This window comes from Ambystoma mexicanum, chromosome 1p (assembly GCF_040938575.1).
Source record: "Ambystoma mexicanum isolate Mex_15411 chromosome 1p, UKY_AmexF1_1, whole genome shotgun sequence".
NCBI lineage: Eukaryota > Metazoa > Chordata > Amphibia > Caudata > Ambystomatidae > Ambystoma > Ambystoma mexicanum.
Window position 1 is genome coordinate 1,319,008,279 of NC_090921.1, and position 25,497 is coordinate 1,319,033,775.

The following is a 25,497-nucleotide window of genomic DNA, read 5'->3' on the forward strand; positions in this document are numbered from 1 at the left end:
AGTGGTTCCTTAGTGCACCTATTCTTGTGAAGTTCAGCATTATCTATCACAAATGCTACTGTCCATTATTTGTGTAGTATTGTGCTCATGAAGTCAGCACTAGTGTGCGATTACAGCTGTAAGATTCGAAGAATGTGGATTCTAACCCATGAAAGTGTCTTCTAGTGTCCGTGTGTGTGAAAATACACTATGGAAATGACTACTTAGCAACTTTTGATGACATCATGTCATCAGGATCAGACTATGGTTGTAATTGCAATCATCAATTATTTTATGCTAAGATTACATTATATAGTAACCATAATTCCACATTGGGTACGTGTATTCCGGGGTTGTGCGTGGAGTTTTACATGCGATAGGCCTGGCGCGAGTGGAGTATGTGTATTCCGGGGGTGCGCATGGAGTTTTACACACGATAGGCTTGGCGCGAGCGGGGTACGTGTATTCCGGGGGTGCACGTGGAGTTTTACACGCGATAGGCCTGGCGCGGGCGGGGTACGTGTATTCCGAGGGGTGCGTGTGAGGTTTTACCTGCGATTTGGCAGTGTGTTCCCTCCCGGGTGTGCCCCCCCCTCACCATACCCCTCAGGCAGCAAACACCACAGGGGACCACCCCACACCCCTGGGCATGCCCCGCAGGCAGCCCATCACCCCAGTCCATAGCCCGAAGGCAGCCCATCACCCCTGGGCATGCCCCACAGGCAGCCCATCACCCCTGGGCATGCCCCACAGGCAGGCCACATGGCACCATGCACTTGGGAGCCCCGACTCATGACCCCACCCCACCCCCAGTGACGGGCACCTGCCAGCAGGCCCCGACTTATGTCCCCACCCCACCCCCAGTGACGGGCACCTGCCAGCTGGCCCCGACTTATGTCCCCACCCCACCCCCAGTGACGGGCACCTGCCAGCAGGCCCCAACTGATGTCCCCACCCCACCCCCAGTGACAGGCACCTGCCAGCAGGCCCCGACTGATGTCCCCACCCAACACGTCATCACAATCCAGATCCATGGCCCTTATGGCCAACCAAATCCCAACCCATGCCACCCCAGTCCAAACACCCAACCAAGCATTCCATCCACTCCATATTGAAATCCCCATGTCATGATAGATCCCAAATAACCAGTATGCGCATGAGTACAAGTCTGTCAGACCCACACAATGGCGACACATGCATGAGAAAACCCACATTGTCACATGCACAAAACCAATGAGAAGACCACACAAATGAAGTAAAAAATAAAAATGTATTATATACAAAAATGAATGAAACAAAATGAAGAAATAAATGATAAATAAAAGGATGTCCGAAATGAAGGAAAAAATATGAATGGTGAAATCAATGAAATGCAAAGAAAAATGCCTCCAAAGTGTCAGTCCAAAACACCAAATCCAAAGTCAAAATAAAAACAAAACCATTCCTCCATGGTAAAAATAAATATGTAAAATCAGGTCCATAACTATATACAATGTAAAAATCAAGGGTCCATGTGCCCAATAATCCAAAAGAAAGCTAAGAAAAAACCTACATAATAAATAACTATTTACAAAAAGACGGGGCATAGTTCATGCACCCCAAAGGAAAAAATAAATAAAGGAAACCTACAACTACATAAATATTTACAAAGGCGGCGGGCTAGTCCCACGGCTCACTGTTTGTTGTTCTGGCCCAGGGCATCATCGAACTCCACGTCGATGTTCCGGAGGCAGGCCTGTTCCCTGGCCTCGAGGTCTCGCTGGGATGCAGCCATGGAATCCCTCAACTCCCTGCGAGTTTCCTCGAGGCCCTCTGCTCGCCTCAAAGCCCGGTGCATGGAGTTCTCCGCCCTGACCATCCTGAGCCTTGCCCTCTCCGCCCACCGCTTCTCCGCATCTATTTTCCGGCCCAACCGCTGCCACATGGAAGACACTCCCAGTCCGGGGTCCTCCTGCCCCTCGGCCGATGCCTGCACCCGGGATTTTGATGGCCCCGAGCCATGATGCCTCCCACGCTGAGCCTGTTGCTGCCTCCGATGCAACTGCCTCTTCCACCATGATGGCATCCGGGCTGATGGAATCCCCCGGCGCTGTTGTGCTCGTGCCCTGCCCGATGATGCCGGCACATCCTCCATCTGCTGGGGTCCAGTTGGTGGGGTTGCCACCCCTGCTGGACCTCCGACTCCAGACTGTGGCAGGGATGGGATCTCCACCTGGCTGGCTGCATTGGTTGGGGCAGATCCACAGGGGGCCCTGGTGGTATCTGGGCCGGAAGACGGCACGGAGAACGACTGGCGTATAGTGTGCACAGAGGAGGAGAGGGCCGCAAGACTGGCCGACACATCGAGGAAACCCCCGACCATGGACCCTCCCAACTGGGCCACGTTGGCACACAGCTCTTCATGATGACGTGCATGGTCCACCCAGGAAGCACGCACGTCATCACGAATGTCACGTGTGTGCAACATGACACCAATCAGGACGGACTCCATCCGGTCATGGGTCCCCTCGTCCGCAGGTAGAGGAGTGCCAGATGACGTGGATCTCCCCCCTACCTACGGACGGGCCTGGACGGGGCATCCCTGCTGGTGCATGGTGATGCAGTCACAGTGTCAGGGACAGAGACATGCACAGGCACCTCCGCGGCAACCTGTGCTGCCTCCTGCCCCTGGACTGCACCACTTGCTCCAGTGGTACCACCCCCACCAAGTCCCATGTGCAGCTCCGTAGCGTCCTCATCCTCCTCTATACACACCACCGATGTGGATCGCTCTGCACCGTCTTCCGCCATTGCAAGCCCATGTGGGGGCTCATCCGCCCCTTCCGCTGCAGCCGTAATGGCAGACGCGGCACCAGTCCCCTCGCTCCCGGATGATGGAATTACCTGGCAGGGTGACTGGGCCTTGCGTCACTGGCCGGTGTAGGCATCCCTTCTGCTCTCCTCCACAGCGCCGTCTCCGCTCGCCGCTGTGTAAATGGAGACATTGAACATAAACATCAGGGTACTGTACAATAGTCCCCTAGACAGGAAGCAATAGCACATGAGTGGCACTGTCAAAATTCACTTCCATCATGTCTCCCAACAACACATGGGTCAGTGCAGGCAACACACATGCAGGAACCGGCATGGCAGATGCAACAGACATTTACATCCATGTCCACGGCAGTGTACAAACATCCAATGGTGGGCTGCAACTCACATGACATGCTGATCACATGCACACGCATCACCGGAGGGTCATGCATCTTGCCCGTATACCCACAGACACAGTGTATACAAGCATGACTAGGCTGTATCAGTGAATCAACACATTGTCACGGACATGTGTCATGCATCCATTGCTCCCACACTACTCAGACTCAGACACACAGACATGTACATCATGCATGTCCGTGACAGCAGCGCACATCTCTCACACCCCAAACATGTCAAAGTACAGACACAGGCATGCATACATGTGTGCGTTCTGCATGCTGCTACGCGTGATGCATTGTAACACATACACCATCCATGTGAGTCATGCCTGACTGGACTCACATGCAGCACCATCATGTCCCTGCACACACACTGCAACATGCCATTTTTAAATGTGAATGCATGGCCACTTACCGCTCGACTCCAGACGGGCCTGCATCCTGAGGATCTGGTGGTGATTCACTGGGCGAATGTACTCCAGGACCCTCATCTGCTGGGTGGTAAGCTGGACACGGCACCCCACTGCATCCGCTGCCTCCAAAAGGTGCCGTGCCTTCTTGAGGATCCTGGACATGTAATCCTCCCAGCGCTTCTGGACATGTTTGATGTCGCAGGGTGCCACCCCCTCCGCGTTGATGGCACCCACTATATCCTTCCAGATCCTCTTCCGTCCTCCCTTGTCGGCGTGCGATGGTGTGAAGAGGGCATCATAATGCCCCAGGACTTGCTCCACCAGGATACCAACTTCCTTTTCACTGAAGCTGGTAGCCCTCTGCCTCTGTGCTGGGGGGTTGCCACTGGTGCCGGATGGTGTTGGTTCGGACATGGCAACCCCCGAAGCAGGTGTGGGTGGGCAACTGGGTCCTGGGGATGGGCTGTGGATCGATGGAACACCAGTCGGGACTCTTCTGTTCCAGCAGGGGTGGTCACAACAACTGGACCCCTGCGGATGTCAGATGTGCAGGCACCAAATGGCAGGGCACGGTGGCAGCAGGCAGGCAGGCAGCAGCAGATGGCTTGTGGGAGGTTGCTTGGGGATCTGGGGGGCAGTAACTCAGCCTTCTGGGAAGGAGCGTGGTCTTCCGTGTGTTGTCGCATGGCCAGCTTTATACGGAGTGGTTTGGCATGTGAAAAAATAGCACGTCAGCGTATAATTCGAGGAAAGGCCCTTAGCGCATAAGTGCGTAAGTGATGTGACGCGTGTGGGCATTTCCTTCTGCACGTGTTAATGGTCCGCGTGGGTCTGCAGCGCGATGTACGTGCTTTCAGTGGAGACCGACGCGTGTGTTTGTCCTACTTTGGGGTTCACACGCGATTACTTCACAGCGTTTGCAGTGCCTACACATATTTCTTTTACAAGCAGACGATGAGTCATGAACGCTATTGCTATTGCATGCTATTTTCCCCACTGCGGGTGCCCTTGTTTGTTGTGTACCCCATTTATTGGGGTCTTTGTAGCCTGCGTGTTGATCGCGTAAGCTTTTTTGTGTTCCTGGGTGCCACAGCTTATTGTGTGAGGTTTTTTTACACGCACATGGGCTACAGTGGTTGCGTATATGTTTTTCTTGTATTTTGTGGTGCCTGAGCATTGCGTGACACATCATTTCTCCTAAGGGGCCATAGAATGGGACATTCATTGTAGCTGTATAAACGTGTTTGTTGTTTGTGCGCACTTTTATGCTGCGCCGGGACGCTTCCGCCTGCCTTTGTGTGGCGGACGTGTTTAGGCCTGTGCGTGTCTTTTGGCGTGCACGTGTTTCCGCTATTCGATTCATGAATACGTATAGTTTGCGCTGCGTGTGGGTGTTCCGTGTATTTCCCAGCAGTACTTCCCCAGTTCCGCCCTCATTTTCACGCGTTGTTCCCCATTCCGCCCCTTGTTCCGCCCCCTTTTGGTGTGTGCGCTACACGTTGTGCACTTTAGCTGTGCGCGTCTGCGCACAGCGTTCAGGATGTTGAAATGACGTGTGTGCCCGTGTGCGCCCGTGTGCGCCACCCGCGGATTTGGCACACATCCCGGGGAAAACACGCGCAGGGCCTTCCATGAATCGCAAGCGTGTGCTTGCTTTTTCACGCTTGCGCCAGCTTGCGCCACATTTTTCGGCGCACATTTGTTCCATGAATCAGACCCATCAACACCTTTCACTTAATTTTCCTGATGAGTTTTGCCAAGTTTATTTCTTCGTTAAATGGATTAGTATTATTTGTCGGTACAAAGGATAATCCTAGACTGAGCAAGTTTAGTTGTTGTTTAGAAAAGATCTTGCTTGATATGTTGATGATCAGGTTTGATTTTTCTTTTTGCTGCAAAGGTTTCTTCTTCCCTCTTCGGACCATCCGCCGTCTAAAAAAGGAACTGGAGTTGTCTCTTCTCTATTATTTGGAGTGTTTTGAGAACTTAGTTCTGCTGTTATAATGCCTGAGACAGATGGTACTGCTGATGATAATTCTCTTTCTTCAATTGATGCGTCACTTGATGGATCCATGCTTTTACTCTCCCTCCTTGGGGGTTTGGTTGGTGGGAATTTCTTCCAAGGTTGTGGTTGATTCTGGTGATAAAATTCTTGCCAGGAATAAACTCTCTGGAGTAGTCTAAAGTGTCTCTTTCAAATTTCCTGATTTTCCTCTGTTCAATGTCGCGTTTGTATGAATCTAGTTTTGCGTTGGTTAAAGCTAGAATATTCTTAAATTCCTCTGCCGATGTTAGGTTTTCTAATTGTTCTTTCAATTCTGTGATTTCAGAGTCAAGTTTAGATAAGGATGATGCCAATTCTTCAATCGTTAAGAGGATGAGGTCCAGTGAACACTTGTTAAGAATGCATTCACATTGGCTACAAAGTCATCGTTTTCTCCACATAATGTGGGTCTTAAATAAATCCTAAGTCCTCTTGGGATCCTTTTTGATTTGTTTAGTTTAGTTTAGTTTAGTTTATTTATTTGTATAGCGCTACCGAGCCCTCGGGTAACTGGGCGCCAATTCTTTAAGTTCAAAAGTGGTTGCAGATTGTTGCACATACAAGCATGTAAGTAAGATACATTTCAGTATAGTTCGTAGGACCTGGTTACAGTGTGGTCCAGTGAACGGCATGTTGGATTAAGGAAGGCCGGGTTACAGTATGGTTTGCCGCAGACATGATATACAATTGCGTGAGGAGGTATATACTGGGTAGTGTATCACATGCATAGGTAAGGTAATGGGCCATTGGGTATAGCTAAGTACCTTAACCTGATTATTGTTGCTTGACTTTTGCTCTGAATGACCAAAATGAGGTGTCAGCTCTTATTGTCATGGGGAGTGCATTCCAATGTTTGGCTGCGTGTACAGGGAAACTTGCTCCCCCAGCTGTTTTTAGGTTAAACTTAGGTATATTGAGTTGGTGAAGGTAAGGTGGTCTGGTTGGTCTGCTGGAATTCTGCCTCGTGAATTTGGCTGAGAGGTAGCGTGGGGCCGTCAGGTATAGGCATTTATGAGTAATGACCAACGTCCGTAGTTTAATTCTGTCACAGATGGGGAGCCAGTGTGTTTCCTTTCTGAGTGAGGAAATGTGGGCCTTGTGTGGAAGATTAAGAGCACAGTTGAGGGCATTATTTTGGATTATCTGTAGTCTATTCAGGTTGTTGTTAGTGGAGCCAAGAAAAAGAGTATTACAATAGTCCAGTTTGGATAGTATGAGGGCTCTGGCCAAGGTAAGGCGGCTGTTGGTGGATAGGAATGGTTTACAGGCATTAATGAGTTTGTTGTTATAGGCTGTGGCTGAAATAGTGGCGTTGATTTGCTTTTTCAGAGAAAGTGTTGAGTCTAAGTACACCCCCGGTGTTTTGACTTCTTTCAACACTTTTATGATGTTGCTATCAATAGTAAAGGATTGGTATCTGGGATCCAGTTTATGTGATCCGACAATAAGTAGTTCTGTCTTATCATCATTTAAGCAGAGGCTGTGGGTGGCCATCCATGCTTGGATCTCTAGGTAGATCTCGTTCAGTTTAGCAACATCCTTGTTATAGTTCCCCGTGAGGTCAAAGAGGACCTGGGTGTCGTCTGCATAATTAGTATATGTGACACCCAGGTTGTCAAGGCGATCAAAGAGGAGCTTGGTAAAGATGTTGTAAAGTGTGGGGGAGATACAAGAACCCTGGGGAACTCCACATTGGATTGGGACAGGGTCGGCGGCGGCGCCACCAGTGGATGAGAAGACCCTGGTAGTTCTGTCCGAGAGGAAGGAACAAATCCAATTGGTGGCCTCCTGGGAGAATGCAGCAGCCAAGGAGAGGTGTTCGGTGAGAATTTTGTGGTTGACTAGGTCGAAGGCTGCTGACAGATCCAACAGGAGCAGGATGGCCAGCTTGCCCTTGTCTTTGGCTTCATCCATTTGGATTTTTAGTTCCAGGAGGGCTGTTTCCGTCCCATGCCTGGGTCTAAAGCCAGATTGTCGCAACCCTAGAAGGTTGTTGTTCTCAAAATGTTGTTGTATTTTGATGTAAGCTACTCTATCTAGTATTTCTAGGAGGAATGGGACTGTAGTAATGGGCCTATATTTGGTCGGTGTGTTGGGGTCTAGCTTGGGTTTTTTGAGCAGGGGAAGGACCCAGGCCTCTTTGAGGTTGTTTGGGACGGTGGCATTTCTGAACGAGGCGTTAATCAGTGAAGTGATGAAGGGGGCAAGGTCTCTAGCCCCTTCCTTAATGACTGAGGCTGGGCATAAATCACTGAGGCAGTTTAGTGTAAACCATAGGTACCTTAACAATCAATTTGGAAAACATACGAAAGGTTTCAACAGAAAATTCAAAACATTCAAAAAATTCATAAAAATTCTAAATTCAAGTTTCAAAATTCAAAAATCAAACAGGAGCTCAATGCGTTTCAAGAGATACTTTCTCTTCTTCAGGAGCAATATGTATAAGTCTTTCATTTAATAAAATGATATGATTTCATCTGTGGTTCAGTCTCCAAGAGCTGTCCATTCATGTGCTTTGATATCGCGTAGTAGAGATATTCAACCTCTCTGTTGTCTCATTAACATATGATCACCATGTGGAGTAATGGTTACTTAGATAGTTCTCTGGCCATAAATAGTGCCCTGCAATTAATGTAAATGACATCTTATTATGAGTAATCCTTAATAGTAAATAACCAGATTGCTTCGCTTTATAGGTTAGAATGCTATATTCTATCAGTTTACCTGTAACGTATTTGGATTGTTTCTGGTACCCATGTGCTGGTACTTGAATGAGGTATTGACAAGAATATGGTCTGTGATGGTTGCACCGTTCGGAGACCTGAAATACAGGTAAGTGGCTGTCAGTGTCTGGTGTATAATTTGCGTGTCAATCCACTAAAGAGAGTAATGCAGCATAGATGACTATGCGTGACATTGTATTCTCTATGTGCTCATAAATCACCTGCTACAAGGTAAAGTGTCATAAACTCCTCATGTTGCTCACCTTATACGAACTAGCTGATAAACTTTCCATGCAGAGAGAAATTTCTCCCTCGAGCTACATTAAAGTTAATGATCCTTTCCCACTCGTGATCTGTTAAAAATAAGTAACCGTGTCTTAATACTAAGTTAGAATCATATGACATCTGTACTACTTGGTGATGATCTTAGATGTAAAACGAAATGAAAGAATACTTACGCTATGGCTCCTAAACCCACAGTTAAAGCGTTTCTATCCAGCCGCGGACGTGTTTGTCAAAAATGTGGTTGCTAGGTAACATCATCAACGTATCTTAGAGACACAACCCAATTTTCGAACACTTTGAACAGTATGGAAGAAATAGAACAACATTGGACTTTATTCACCTTGGATGTACAATCACTATATACCTCAATACCCCATGAAGAAGCTTGAAAGCACTGGAATGGTTATTACTTAAGCAAGAGTACTTTCCATCCAACAAGGTATTTGCGATTGAATTGGCAAAAATGATACTATGCAATAACTTCTTCAGATTTCAAGGACAGTATTATTTACAAACCTCAGGCACATCCATGGGCTCAGCGATGGCACAAGCATATGCTAATACATTCATGTTCTATTTTTAAAGAACATACATCTTGGACCATCCCACATGGTCACCCAAACTAGCAATGTGGAGAAGATATATAGATGATTTTATGGGGATCTGGAAAGGACCATCATCTGAAATAGAAACATTCCTAAAGTACTGAAACAACTGCAACCCAAAGATTAAATTCACCCTACTAATCGGTACACCAGATGTAAATTGTCTCGATGTCAAGATAATTCCGAAGAACAATCAACTACATACCACCATCTTCAGGAAATCAACAGATGTCAACAATAACTTATATTACAGAAGCCATCACCCACAACATCTCAAAAATAACCGTCCATTAAGTCAACTATTGAGAATCAGACGGATTGCGTCTGAAGAAGAATCCTAGAGAACAGCGGAGGAAGATCAAATCAAATGAATTCAGGAGAGAGGCTTCCCATCACAGACTTTATCGCGAGCAGTAATGAAATGCAGAGAAAAAACAAGAATAGAGCTACTACAACCAGGAAACAAGGCTCAGAAAGAAGAATTTCCCCTAATATATTTATCGCAATTCTCACAACAGAGCTCACAAATAAGAAGAATTGTGACAAAAAATTGGAAAATTACAAGGCTAGATCCACAACTGAGCACATTATTTCCAAACCAACCACTGATGGCATACAAAAGAGGTCGCAATTTGAGAGCTGTGTTGGTGAAAGCAGAAAGAATATACACATCTAAACAACTGTTTCTTTCCAAACCTAAGAAAGGAACATTTCCGTGCCTGAATTGTTGCCATTGCAACAATGTTCAGAAGGGTAAACTTATCAGACATCCATACACTGGACAAAAAATAGAACTCCATGACTATGCAACATGCGACAGCAAATGGCAATTTATGCACTGATTTACCCATGTGGCAATACTATGTAGGGCAAACCACGAGGAGGGTGAAAGACAGGATTGCACAACACAAATCTAACATTCGAACAAAAAATTAAAAATCGCCATTATCCAGGCATTTTCTGAATAAACATCACACAATCTCACAGTTGAGGTTTATATTTCTTGAACTGGTAACCAGACCGCCACGAGGTGGAAATATGCAACAGATTCTGTCTCGCAGAGAAATGTTTTGGATTCACAGGCTAGAATCTCTCGAACCCCGAGGAATGAATGACGAATTCTCATTGAATGCTTTTTTGTACAGGGAGTAGACTGATTAATTGTTCCTTATAGTCATATTACAGTGTCACATCTAAAAAATAGAGCACTAACAATGCACAATGTAGAATGACTCACCGAAAAGAATTGTGTTTGATGTACCCAACCACGACATCCTCGTATTGATCTCAATCTGAAGAGAGGGCCCATGTACTCTTGTAATTTTCTCTAAATAATGTGTTATTCTTTCTAAATAATCTGTGATTTTCTCTAAATATTCTTTAGTCAATTGTTATAATTTTGCTGCCACCAATATTCTTGACGCAGTAATTTGTGGAAATGCAAACAAGCGGTCCTCACTGCTCCAAACACCAATGTGGAATTATGGTTACTACATAATGTAATTTTAGCATATAATAATTGATGATTGCAATTACAACCATAGTCTAATCCTGATGACATGATGTCATCATAAGTTACTAAGTAGTCATTTCCATAGCGTATTTTCGCACACACGGACACTAGAAGGCACTTTCATTGGTTACAATCCATATTCTTAGAATCATACAGCTGTGATCACACACTAGTGCTGACTTCATGAGCACAATACTACATGAATAATGGACAGTAGCATTTGAGATAGAAACTGTTGAACTTCACAAGAATAGGTGCACTAAGGACCACTCGCACTTCAATTCCCATAAATCTTTGCAGTGAATGTGAGCATGTTCCTGCAATGGACACGCCGTAAAAAATGCGGTGGTTACCTAGCAACCAACACTTTAACACACACGGTCGCGGCTGGATAGAAAAGCTTTAACCGTGTTCTTAGGAACCCGAGTATTCCCTCATTTTGTTTTACATCTAAGATCATCATCACATAGTACAGATGTCGTATGAGTCTAACTCAGTATTAAGACACTGTTATTTTTAACATATCACGAGTGGACAGGATCATTAACTTTAATGTAGCTCGAGGGAGAAATTTCACTCTGCATGGAAAATGTATCAGCTAATTTGTATAAGGTGAGCAACATGAGGAGTTTAAGACACATTACAGTGTAGCAGGTGATTTATGAGAATACAGAGAATACAATGTCACGCATAGTCATCTATGCATTACTCTCTTTAGTGGATTGACATGCAAATTATACAACAGACACTAACAGCCACTTACCTGTATTTCAGGTCTCCGAAGGGTGCAACCATCACAGACCATATTCTCGTCAATACCTCATTCAAGTACCAGCACGTGGGTACCAGAAACAATACAAATATGTTACACGTAAACTGATAGAATATAGCATTCTAACCTACAAAGTGAAGCAATCTGATTATTTACTATTAAGGATTACTCATAATATGATGTCATTTACATTAATTGCAGGGCACTATTTATGGCCAGAGAACTATCTAAGTAACCATCACTCCACATGGTGATCATATTTTAATGAGGCAACAGAGAGGTTGAATATCAGTACTACGCGATATCAAAGCACATGAATGGACAACTCTTGGAGACTGAACCAGAGATGATATCATATCGTTTTATTAATTGAAAGATTTATACATATTGCTCCTGAAGAAGAGAGAGTATCTCTCGAAACACGTTGAGTTCCTTTTTGATTTTTTCATTTTAAACTTTGAATTTTGAATTTATTGAGTTTTTTGAATTTTTTGAATTTTCTGTTAAAAACTTTTGTATGTTTTCCAAATTGATGGTTAAGGTACCTATGGTTTACACTAAATGGTATAAAATACATGCATGAGATTAATACATTTAACATGAAATGAAACTATGAGTATTCTTTTCTCAAATGGTGATGTGAATGAAACTATGAAAGTGGTACCTAATGAAAGCATCAAACATTTAATGTACGAAATGAAATAGTGATACTAATTTTGACTGGACGTGATTGCCAGTACCAACAGGTGTGCAGGGGATGGGAGGACTCATACTCTATGAGCTCTCCATTCACTTTGTTGATCTCATAACCACACTCAATATTTTTGGTCGCCCTGCGTATGGAGTTGTACCAACTGTGTGCCGTTTTGATATGCATATGAGTAGACACGATGTAGTGTTGCCATGAACACATACTACATGTTTGCCATGTGTGCCTATGTTTTTTGAATGACAGTGCCGATACATGAATTCCTCCTTGAATCTGTAACTGCAAGGCATTGTGCATGTATTAGCATTTCTCTGACTTTGCCATGACATAAAGGGCCCTATTAATGGAAAAGTGTGCATGGATCCGACATAGTTCCTGCAGAGCCTGCGCACCGAGAAAAACTCTGCGCAAGCATGTGCGCATACGTTTGTCTGCATGCTCTGCGTATTAACGGAATTGTTCCAGCAAAGTAACCATATATACCAAGTCGCACCCTCACACAAAGCACATTAAGCTACCACCTCTGATCCACAATTTGTTGTATGGACATGTAGTGTTGACTCTGTGATGTGACTCATCATACCACTTGGTGCATGTATACAGTGAGAACGTCTGGCCTGCAATACGCTAGCAGTTATTCCATGCTCCTTGCAGTAGGACAACACAGTGAATTTTAATTGAAAGGCGTACAGGTTCCTGGTTGAGTAGGTGTGTTTAGTGTTCGTGGCACATGGATGTCAGGTGCAATCTAGAAGCATTACTTCATTCCTCCTGGATGTGGGCATTGCCCTACACCAGTGGCTCTTGCGAACTGGCTAGTGGCCACAAGTGATTCTGAAGAAAGTGAATTTTCTCAAGGTAGCTTTTCTATGCTAGTATGTACCTTGTGTATATGGGGTGCAATTGTCTGGCTGAACCTATGTAATGTGCCACGCAGTACAGCAGATAAAGTAACTTTTATGTAGCATACATTCCTTATGTATATGTTCATAACTGGCAGGTCTTATCACCCTGTTGCCAGCATGGGACACATGAAGGGGTCGCCTCATTATTTGATGACTGAGACTATGAAGGGGGACATTGGGTTAATGAATCATTGAGGAAATTACAAATGTATTGCTCCAGCAGTATATTACCAGTGGTGGTGCTGTGACATGTGCGTGCCTGCATGTGATTAATACATTGCTCTCACAGGTTGTGCAGATTGGAAATGAGTACCCATACACAGAGCTGTGCTATACCAGCCGAATGAAACGTGTCAAAAGGTATTTTGGGACTTGCAGGGAAACAAGCAATGGTACTATGCCCTCCTCCCATTTGTCCATTTTGAATTTCCATTTTTGTTACAAGACATTTAGAATCAGGCAGTGCAGGATGGCACCTTACCATTGTGGCCAGATAGCGCAGCAGAGTCACAAGCAAGGAGCAGCTTACCCTGATTGCATGTCTGCCTTCTTCATGTGTAATATTTTAGGTGACATGTAAACCATTTCGATTCCCATTGGTGTCATGTGGGCAGCTCTTGAATTTTCGGGGTTGCACCTGATGGGCATCTCTGTTTTAGCAGTACGAGAACCCTTAAGGTGTGTCGCCCGCTAGTCCCCGCAGATCTGTCATCCAGGTGGCCAGGACAGGGCCATCACTTTTTGATCCTGTTCCTGGGGTGGACCAGTGCGAGAGGATCACCTGAATGAGGGGTCTTTGGGGAGTGGAAGTGGGGCAGTGAATGGTGAGACGTGGTATGCCTTTCCCTATAACACCTTTTCCCCATCCTACCAGGTAGGCTACCTAGGAACTCACCCAACCCTTTTCCCGACATGAACACTTTCTCAGTAACAGTTCACTGTGAGTGACAACTGACTAACACCAGAGCCGTATACCTGACATGCCCCAATACCATGGTCAAGCAAGGTCAGGCAATTACATTTTTTTGTATTTACATATTTATTGAATTTTCCTCCAAACAAACATACCATTAACAATCCAACATTAAAACATATATATATATATATATATATATATATATATATATATATATATATATAGAGAGAGAGAGAGAGAGAGAGAGAGAGAGAGAGAGAGAGAGAGAGAGAGAGAGAGAGAGAGAAATTACAATTCATTTCTTCACAGTTAGGTCGTGTTACATTTGCAAATCCTCAGAATAGATCAAGCTGGACAATACCTTCGAACATATTATTTATAATTCTAGAAACCTATCCCATTTTGGTTCATATAAACTTATCTTCTTGTCTCTGTAGTAAATAATTCTCTCCATCCTCGACACTTGCTGCAAGTCCAACATCCATTCTGGCACATCTGGTATTTCCTCACTTTTCCATTTACTTAGAATGATCTTTTTTGCCAAATTCGAAGCTCTAAAAAACCAACATCATTGGGAAAAGAGAGATCCTCTACCAGATCCACTTCCCCAAGAATAATACTAGAGTAATCATAATCTTCATCTAGCAATAGAACCTTGTTCCCTCTTTGCATAACCTCCCTCCAGTAGGTTCGCAAGCTGTTGCATTCCCAAGTCATGTGCTGGAATGTGCCCACACTATGCTTACATCTCCAAAGGCCTCTGATTGAATTCCTCCTCTTGCGTACAGCTTTTGCGGGGTCCAGACTACTCTGTTCAGGATTTTAATTTGTCTACTTCTTTCACCTAGATTTAAAGATGTTAATCTCACATTCTTACATACATTCAACCACACATGTACATTATATGTTTCAATTAGAAGGAGGGTTTGTTGCTTCTCTTGGCTGAATCAATTATATTAATTTACTTCAGTCCAATGGTGACGCATGCACCTGTTTTATTAAGTTTATTTATTTATTTGTTTTTATGTTTTATTAACTAAAATGCAACCATGGTGTTCTTCTCTTCTCTCTCTCCTTTATTTTTTGTTTTCAGCAACAAAAGTTTTATTGTTCATAAGTTTTATTGTTCATGTTTTTTGCAACAAAACTATTTTCACAAATTATTTTATGAATCAAATTATTTTATGTATCGTTGACTCTGTCTCTGTAATTGTAAATCTTAAATATGTAAATTTGAAATTGTGTTTTTGAAAAAGTTGAGTTTACTCAGCTGAACTCAAATTAAAATAAGAAATTAAATAAAAAAGATGTTAATATCACATTCTTACATACATTCATCCACCTGTTTTCACTCATCACAGATCCTAGCACTTTCTAAACCTTAGAGGCTATGCGACCATCCAAATTATAGTCCTGCAACCATTCTGGCCAGTTTATCCCTTTCTCTGGTACTCTATCCTCCACTGCCCTCTTCAGTTTCCTGTACTCCCCGAGGGTGCAGTCTTTAAGATCCTTTTCTTCAGTTAATCTATTGAAGATAATCCATTTGTCATCCATAAATAGGTCTCCCAGCCATTATATCCCACTCAATAGCCGGTTTAGTCAAAAAAGCATATTACCTCCTAGTGTAATGTCTGGATCTAACCACAGAGAGGTGATACTAGAACTAGATACATCTTTTTTAGATTTTTTCATTAGTCTTTTCCAGCATTTCCTTATAAATTTGGTTGGTGCATATGACTTGCATCCTGCTGCGTCTTCTGAGGTCAGTATTGCTCTGGGTGTTAATGGAGTAGATCTACTAGTCTCAGCTTGCGTCCAGATATCTGATGAATTCTCTAAGAATGGTATCAGATGTCGTGACTCAAAACGCCAAATGGTAAATTTCAAAATCTGGCACACCCAGACCTCAGTTTTCTGTTGATAATTGGAGGTTCCATAGTTTCAGGCGTGGTTGTTTTCCATCCCACAGAAAGGATTGTATGCAGCTTTCTAATTTCTTTATATCTCCATTTTTAGCCATCAGGGGGATCATGCTAAGAATGTAATTGATTTGTGGAGTTAACGTCATCTTTATTGCATTGACTCTCCCCCAAAGGCTTAGTCTCAGCTTGGTCCATCTTCTTAAGTCTTGTTCCAGGTTCTCAATAGAGCATGTCATATTAATGTCCATGATTTGTTCTACTTCTTTTGTTAGCCAGATACCCAGGTAACGCATCTTATTTGAACACCATTTGAAATTGTAGGGACGGAGCTGCTGACTTGTACAAGTTCTTGAAGCTGGTAATGCCTCCGATTTTGACCTGTTAATTATACCCTCAGTACCTGTGGAATTCATTAATTTGATTAATTAGCACTGGAATAGATGTATCAATGTTTTGCAGTACCATGAGCATATCGTCTGCGTATAGCCATATTTTTTGTCTGACTTCTCCAAAATGAATTCCTTGAATTAATGTTTCTCCTCTTATTCTCGCTGCTAGGGGTTCCATTGCGATGACAAAGAATACATGGGAGAGTGGGCATCCTTGTCTTGTCCCCCTTTCCAGTTAAAAAATGCCTCATGTGAAACCATTTGTGTTTACACTAGCTATTGTTCTAGAATGTATAAGCTGAATCCATTGAATCATATTTTCTCCCAATCCAAGACCTTCAAGCGCAGGCATGAGGTATTCCCATTCGATTCGATCAAATGCCTTCTCTGCATCCAGTGACAATACCACTACCTCCTTAGATAGTTTCTTGCTTTCATATAAGGTTAACAACAACATCCTCATATTCTCCGAGACATGTCTCCCTTTAATGAAGCCAGCTTGACTCTGATCGATAACAGTTGGCATTAGGTATTCCAATCTCCTGGCTAATGCTTTAGCAAGAATCTTATTATCAGTGTTGATCAAGGGTATAAGTCTATAGTTGCTCGTGTTCACTGGTGATTTCCCTTGATTTCAGTCTAGAGAGATAGTGTTGTGTCATGTGGAAGATGGAAGTACACCTTGACCCAAAGATGAACCAACATAAGGTTAAAAACCTCGTCTGGAAGGATTTTATAAAGTTCTGCAGGGAGGCAATCCGGCCCCGGGCATTTGCCTGAATTTAAAAGACTCACTTCTCATTTAAGCTCTTCTACAGTCACATCCTTCTCAAGGATCACTCTATCTTCTGATTGAAGAATTTCAAATTGCAATCTTTAATAAATTGTTTTATTCATTCTTGGCTCTCATGTACTTCTCAAGAATATACAGTTGTATAATATTCCTTGAACGTGTCATTGATCTCCTTAGGATGACATGTCAAATTACATGCTCTGTTTTCAATAGCAATTATTGTTTTTTCACTGTCCATAACTCGTAAACGATGGGCTAATAGCCGGTCACATTTTTCACCTCCTTCATAATATTTGCATCTTGTTTTGAATAGTAGTTTTTCTGCTTTACAAGTAGGTATTTCTTCTAGGACCTTTTTCTTCCTACTAAGTCAATTGAAAGTGTCTACTGAATATATTAACATATGATGTTTTTCAAGTTTTGCAATTTCTTCACTCATGTGCTCTGTCTCTTTTTCCTTTTCTTTTTTCTTTTTGCTCGAGAGGCCGATGAGCATACCCCTCATGGCCTCTCATACGAATTCCACTTTCACATCTCCATTCCAATTGGTTTCTACAAAAAACGTAGCCTCCTTTACTATCTTATCCAGTATATCTGTGTCATCCAGTAATGTTCCATTCATTCACCATGTACTTGGGAATGTTAACTTCATTTCTAGTGAGATAGGTGCGTGATCTGATATTAGTATGCTTTGAATTTCCCCCCCTTTATAGTTCTGAGAGCATAATCCAGGGGTCAAAAGAAAATCAATCTGAGAATACATTTAATGCCAGCCAGAGTAAAAAGTTTACTGTTTCAGTAAAGGGTGTTGTAACCTCCACATATCTAGCAAATTCCATTCTGCCATAAATTCTCTTAAGGCCTTTGGATTGTTAGCATTTTCCCTACTCATAGTGAAACAACTCTTGTCCAGCATTGGCTTCAGCATGACATTAAAATATCCACCCACGCAGAGTGCAGGAAATAGTGGATGGAGGCCCCAACACCCCGATAACTAGCACCACCATTCCCAAGGCTTTTGCAGACTTTTATGAAGCTCTTTACACCCCAGAGACGGTACCGGATTCGTCCGGTATTCGCTCCTACTTGTCTGACATCGATATGCCCAAACTGTCGCCCACTGAATCAGAGGCCCTGGACACCCCCGTAACTGAGGAGGAGATCAAGGAGGCCATAAAAAGATTAACATTGTGTAAATCCCCAGGCGAAGATGGGTACACTGCAGGTTTTTACAAGACATTTGCCACACAGTTTACGCCCTTCCTAGCGGAATTATTTAATGAAATCCTAGAGACCGGGAAACATCCAGACTCATTCGTTAAAGCGCTCATAACTGTCATTCCGAAAGAGGGGAGAGATCCCAAATGATTCGGATCATATCGCCCCATTTCCCTGATTAATCTAGACGCGAAGTTATACACAAGGGTCCTGGTTGCTAGAATTGAGTCATTCATGCCCCGCCTCATCCACCCCAACCAAGTTGGCTTTATATTAGGCCGGCAGGGTGCAGACACCATGCGTAAGACCCTGCACCTGATGCATGCCTCCCACAACCTGGATACTGATCTTTCATTATTTTCCATCGATGCAGAAAAATCGTTTGATAGGGTTGACTGGGACTTCCTGATGGGAGTCCTTTGAAAGATTGGTATGGGCCCTAAACTTAGAAAGGGAATCCAGGCAGTTTACTCGAGGCACACAGCTTTGGTATTTGTAAATGGGACATGTTCTAGGTGGTTCCGATTGAAGCGAGGAACCCGACAGGGATGTCCATTATCGGCCATCTTGTTTGCCCTATCGCTTGAACCCCTGGCGCATAAAATACGATCGGACCCCAGCATAGAAGGGATACACTTGGGTCATACTGGGCCTCATTACAACCCAGGCGTTAAGGGGTTAACGGCGCCGTAAAAGGTGTCGGCGCCGTTAAATCCTTCACGCCTGATTACGAGGTCCCTTTGCGGGTTGCACTTTAATGCCTGCTTTTAGCAGGCGTTAAAAAACCAACACGCAAAGGGACCTAGGAGCTAATTACGGCACCGTAATTTACAGTGCCGTAATTAACGCCTTCCCCATTCCCATTGAGCCCTATGGGGCGAAAATGGGAATGGGGAAGGCCTCATGGTGAATGGGGAATTACCGCCCCGCCAACCTTGGAATGGGGCGGTAATTCCGCCATTCACCATGGCGGACCCCGGCATGGACCATGGTGCTAATAACACCATGGTTTAGCGCTGGGGTCGTAATGAGGCCCACTGAACACAAACTGGCATTATATGCTGACGATATACTCCTTCATGTGGTCAATCCCTCCAGATCCATCCCACGAGTTATATCTCTCCTTGAGGAATATGGCCAGTTATCAGGGTTTAAGGTCAATCGATCTAAATTCATACTGTTCCCCCTCCAGGGCACACCAGAAGCGAATGAAATGAAATATTCCGCCCTTGGATTGATGTTAGAACACGACGCTATGCAATATTTGGGGATTCAAATTACGAAACGAATAGACACCCTATACGAGGCAAATTTCCCAAAACTCCTTGCGAGATTCCATGCAGACCTAGCCAGGTGGGACAAGCTAAACATCTCGTGGCTTGGCAGACTTAATGCTATAAAAATGACATGCCTCCTGAGGTTCCTCTATCCCTTTCAGATGCTTCCCATTAAAATTCTGGAACGATACTTTGCCGAGGTCCGAAGAGCAACGCTAAAGTTTTTGTGGCAGGGGAAGAAAGCCAGAATCGCCTACCGCATATTGACACTGCCTTCACGATCTTAATAAGTACTATGTTGCGGCTCAACTTAGAGTGCTCATCCCTCACTTACGCAACCATAAAGAGCCTCAGTGGATAGCTATGGAAAACCACTATCTAGACCCAGCGACACTCTCGGAGTGGCTATGGTCCCCAAGAAAAAGAGTCTTGAGGAAGACAAGGGAGCATCCGCTTTTTGCCACCTTTTGGGAAATATGGAGAGAGGGTCCAGACATGAGAGAAATCACGATGTGGCCGTCCCCATTGAGTCACCTGTGGTCCCCGGGCATTAATAACTGCATCCTCAATGTTGAAAGATTGCAGGCGTGGTATGAGGCGGGACTAGAGAGGGTAGGACAGCTCATCCAAAGTGATTCCTTCATCATTCTCCAGGAACTAACAGAGGCCCTTAATATAGGCGTGCTATCCACCTTCCATTATCTACAGATCAGAGGGGTCCTAACGAAGGCGGCATGGAAGCCAAAACTTAGTAGAGAACTCACCCCCTTCGAAAAGCTCTTGGACTCCAAAACTGACAGGAAGGGCCTGATTTCCGCTATGTATACATTACTCGTAGAAGCGGGTGGAGGGAACACACTTAATCTCAGGACGCGTTGGGAGAAAGACATGGGCTTGGAAATAGATGATGACATGTGGGATAATATGTGCCACATGGCAACGCGCACATCCATATCGTGCCAATACAAGCTCCATTCCATCAAACTTTTGCAACACTGGCAGTATGACCCCTATAGACTATCCAAAATGTACCAGTCACCCCCCCCCCTTTGTTGGCGTGAATGTGGACAAGTTGCGGACTATTGACACATGTGGTGGGGATGCCCTAAGATTTAAGATCTATTGGGTTGAGGTCTTGGGGTGGATTAGACACCTGGACGGGATTCAGAGAACAGCAGACCCTCATCTAGTCCTTTTCGGTCTACAGAAAATAGATGATGAGTGGAGGAGAGTACAAGGCTTGGCCCCCCATCTCTTGCTTGCAGCCCGAGCCTTAATAGCCTCCAAGTGGAAATCAGCTATGACCCCAACCGAGACTGAATGGATAAACATTGTAATGAACATATGCACCATGGAAAAAATCACAGCCTCACTCCACGGCAGGGAAACACAGTGTGAGACCCTGTGGTCCGATTTGTTATCCAAACACACATCAAACAGACACCCACCCGAGTGGGGACAAAGTCCAATGTCCGTGTGGCTCGAATGGGTCCTTCCCCTCTTGATGCTGTCCCCCCTCTGCCCTCCGCTTTGATCCTATTCCCATTCTACCGACCAGACGACATCCAAATCAAGATAAGATAGGAAGCCCTCCCTATGGAGAGCCCCTGCACAAATGACATCGAAAAAGTTTCAACTTGTGACAATGGCCAAATGACCATACAAGCACGATTCCTTGGTAACACGACTTCCTAGTCCATGGGGGGTAGGGGTTGGGGGGAAAGTGTAAGAGAATGGAGAAAACAAGGGATCCAAGTAAAACGTTTTCACTGTTTTTCAGCTTGGTTCATGGTTACGAAATTCTGCAATGTATTCTGGTTTTATTTCCACCTGTTTAATGCCTATGAATCCATATGTAACTTTTTATTTTGTTTCTTTTCTATTGAGAAATTGTTATGTGTTAAAACCTAATAAAAACCAAATTAAAAAAAAAAATATCTACCAACAATTAAATTGGTTTGATTTACATTTTGCATAAACTCTGCACAAGTAGCAAAAAAACTCCCATCACCTCCATTAGGAGCATAAACATTGCATAAGTAGAATATAACATTTTGAATTTTCAGATTTACACAGATATTTCGTCCCTCGTTTTACCTTTTGCATGACATTTCTGAAACAGGTAAGCCTTTCCTAATCAGTGTACAAGCACCCCTTAAGCTTCAGGAAAATGCAGAGCAAAAAACATTCCCTACCCACTCTCTTTTCCATTTCTCAGCCTCCGCCTCAAGCAAATGTGTTTTTCTTGAAGGAGGGAAATGTCCGTCCCCAATTCATTCAGTCTGTTCAGGATTTGTTTCCTCTTATTTATACAATTTGCACCATTAACATTCCAGGAAATCACTTTCACACCCAGCTTACATGAACTTGCCATGTTAACGCTATTAACTACCAACCCTGTGAAGAAGCCTAAAAATGTATTAAGAACAACACTAAGCACATACAAACACACAAACAAAACAAGAAACCCCCTGGCTTTGTCCAACTCAAACCACCGATATCTCCCTTCCGTATTCACATAAAGAAAACTCCTCCCCAATCCCTCCCATTTCTCAAATCCATTCTTCGTGAATCCATCATTCTCATTTTAGCCATTCTTTAGCAAGCAATCTTAACAGTATACTGTTAGTACCTATTTGTAATTCATGTAAATTACTCTAGTTTATTCCTAACTATAGTCCAACACATCTTAATGCATTCATGCTCCAAGTCACCTATTAGTCTTTCTTATCCATGAAATATAACTAAATTACTTTCCCTCAATTCACAGGCTCTTAATCTTATACCGTTGGTTACATACTTAAACCGCATATGATACCTTACCCAATCCCTTAGCAGCCTATAACCACCCCACTATTTACTCTCTTTATACCTCATATCTCATTATAACATGAATTGTTAAACCCTCTACCTGCCACCTCCTTGCTTTCTTCAAATCCAAGCTTCTTCATGTGCAGTAACATTTGAGTCGTCTTGTTATACCAAAAAAACAGAAAAGAAATACTGTCCCATAATATGCGTATCACTGGCAGCATCCTATCTAGTTGGGAATTAGTCAAAGTATAGGCCAAGCCTGGCTAAAAAGCGACCAGCACTTCGAATTCCCAATCCAAAGGATCTTATTCTACTTCTTTGAACTGCACTTTTAGTGAGGGACATAAGCACTGCACTATTAGTTCTACTGAACCTTCCGAATGAAGACAAATCAGCCACAAAATCTAAATATCTAAAAAACCTAGGAGGAACAATATGCGTTACAATGTAAGTATGCCAACATAGGTGACCATCTTAAAGGGTACTGAAAACTGACTGTGCTCCCTGAAGGTATCCTACTGGCGCCTTGCAAATCCTGACCAGTGTATAAACTTTCACCTTCATCTAAAGTACCTACCCTACTCTTGCCCTCACAAAAAGTTCATTAAACCTCATAGCGCATGAGCGCAACATAAGCCTAATGAAATCCTTTGACCACCTATACATCTATAATACAAAGAGGAAGGCTCATGAGCAGGGCCGGAGTGGGAACCAAAAGTGGCCCTTGAATTTCTTTTCAAAGTGGCCCATAATTTGCCGAACGAGCGAGCACAGTGCGTGAGCCTAACCCTTCTATGACGGGATTGAGAGTATCCCCAAGAAAATGTTGAATGAAATGTGTCAAGATTAGTACATTTAAAGCATGTTCTAAACACATATGGATTAAAAAGTGATGTTTTTTAAATAAGTTCATGATCTATCAAAGTAGATCTTCAATGATAGAGGGATCTGGGATGTTACACATTTTGCAGATGAGAACAACTAATTCATCTGGTATTAATGGTGCCCAGTCAACATGCATCACTAATCCATTTCATCTTATTCCTGTGCTGGGAAGGGCACACAGATAATATGTATTCTTAAACAAGCATTGGCAATGCCAAAAGTTTGGCTTTTGTGTTGGCATGGGAATTGCATTTGGCAGGCACAGCCATAGTGGTATTAACTGGATTGTAGCACCTACAAAGTGTTGAGAGTAGCTGGGCACATAGTAGCAGTGCATGGTGAATGCCTAATATTGATACACAAGCTTAAACTGTTGGCTTTGCCAATGCTTGTTTATAAAAGGACTTGAAGGGAGGACAGACATAGTGCTTATAAATCAAGTGGCTTAAAGCAGACCTGACATTTTTATTACACCAGTTGCGCATTTACAGTTCCAATTAAGTCATGAACTCTCAGAAGACTGCTTTGAGAAAACACGAGCAGAGCAGGCACGTTGAGCACACAGCTTGATGGTAAGGCCTGATAAAGCTAGTTCAAAGAGATCCCAGGATCACGTGTTTTGGGTGGAGAGGGGCAGAAAGCGGGTGCAAATGTCACAACAAAGTGCCAAACTGTTTAGTGTAGATGTTAATGATGACTGAGAGGGTGACGTTGTGCAAGCACTGCTGACTGATGGTAAGAGTGGATGAGGATGAGTGCAGAAAATCAGTGGGGTAAATCCCAGTGACATATTGGAAATGTGTGAACGTGGATGAGAGGCACGTGTGGAAATGCAAGGACAGGGATACAGCTGTCCATAAAACTGTAATCTCAACAATCCATGTGACGGCAATCCCAAAAGACCACGAGACTGCAAAATTGTGAGCTCTCACAACAGCAATTCAAGACAATCATAAGATTGCAAAATCTGCGGCCCCTCGCCACTGAAACCAGAAGCACTTGTTACTGCAATATCTGACAGTAATCCCAAAATCCCATTAGACTGCGAAATTAGGAACCCATGGGAGTAAACCCTGCAGCTAATAGGACTGAGGGTTCAGCAGCCCACGTGACATTAAGCCCAGGAGCCCATAAGAACGCAAACGTGGAGGCACATCACTGACATCAGGGACCCCAAAAGCCAGTAAGCCTGAACTCTGGAACCCATGTGACAGCAATTATAAAAGCCAATGTGACTGCAAGCTCAGGAGCCCATGTGGCAGAAGGGTCACCAATTGTGTGATGGAGAGCTAAGTTATCCATCCCTATTATGGCTAAAATCCCATGTATGCAGCTAGCTCTGAGTTCCATACAAGGTTCAGCTGTCAGGTCATGGGCAGGTAGGATCAACAATGTATTTCCACTGATTCCAACACCTACACCCTTCTAACTGGGGGCTAATATTCTAGACATGTTCCCTCTGCTTCAGTTACCACGGCCATTTTATGAAACGCTACCTTCAAATGTCCCCAGCACACGGTGCTTGGCGTATGCAACCCTCCCGGCAGTGCCTCAGCCTGGCGTAAAGCTACGACCTGTGTGAGGTAGCAGGCATACAAGCTGCTACGTCATTCTTGGGGCACCGGCTGGCCCTGTGCTCTGCAGCTGCTCTGGGGAGGGGTGACGTCTTTTGTAGACCTTCTTTAATGGGGTTTCGCCTCAGAACGCTCAATGAACACACTAGCCTGTATGACCCCATGGCGGGTTAAGAGTTGAGGTTGTGAATGGATGAAAACGCTGCATTTTCATATGACCATCCCCCATAACAGCGGCCTCTGAATGCAAGAGGGCGGGGTTGATATATATACTGGAGAGTAAGGTGTTGCAAGGCAGACGATAGACATTGACACAGAGGATGCGAAGACACATAAGCATGACGGACTAGTCTGCCAACGTCCCTGTGGAACTTACGCTGTCTCCAGCTCTGTCTTTGCTCTGCCTTCTCCATCACTTCCACTTGGCATATAGCTGTCTTTGCTCTCGCATGTCTAGCCCTCCCTTGTCATCCACTACTTGGCCTTCCTGAATTATGCTACCCATTCTGCCACCAGTACTGTTAGTGGAAGCAGTCCATTTTAACATGCAAATCTTTTCTGCGA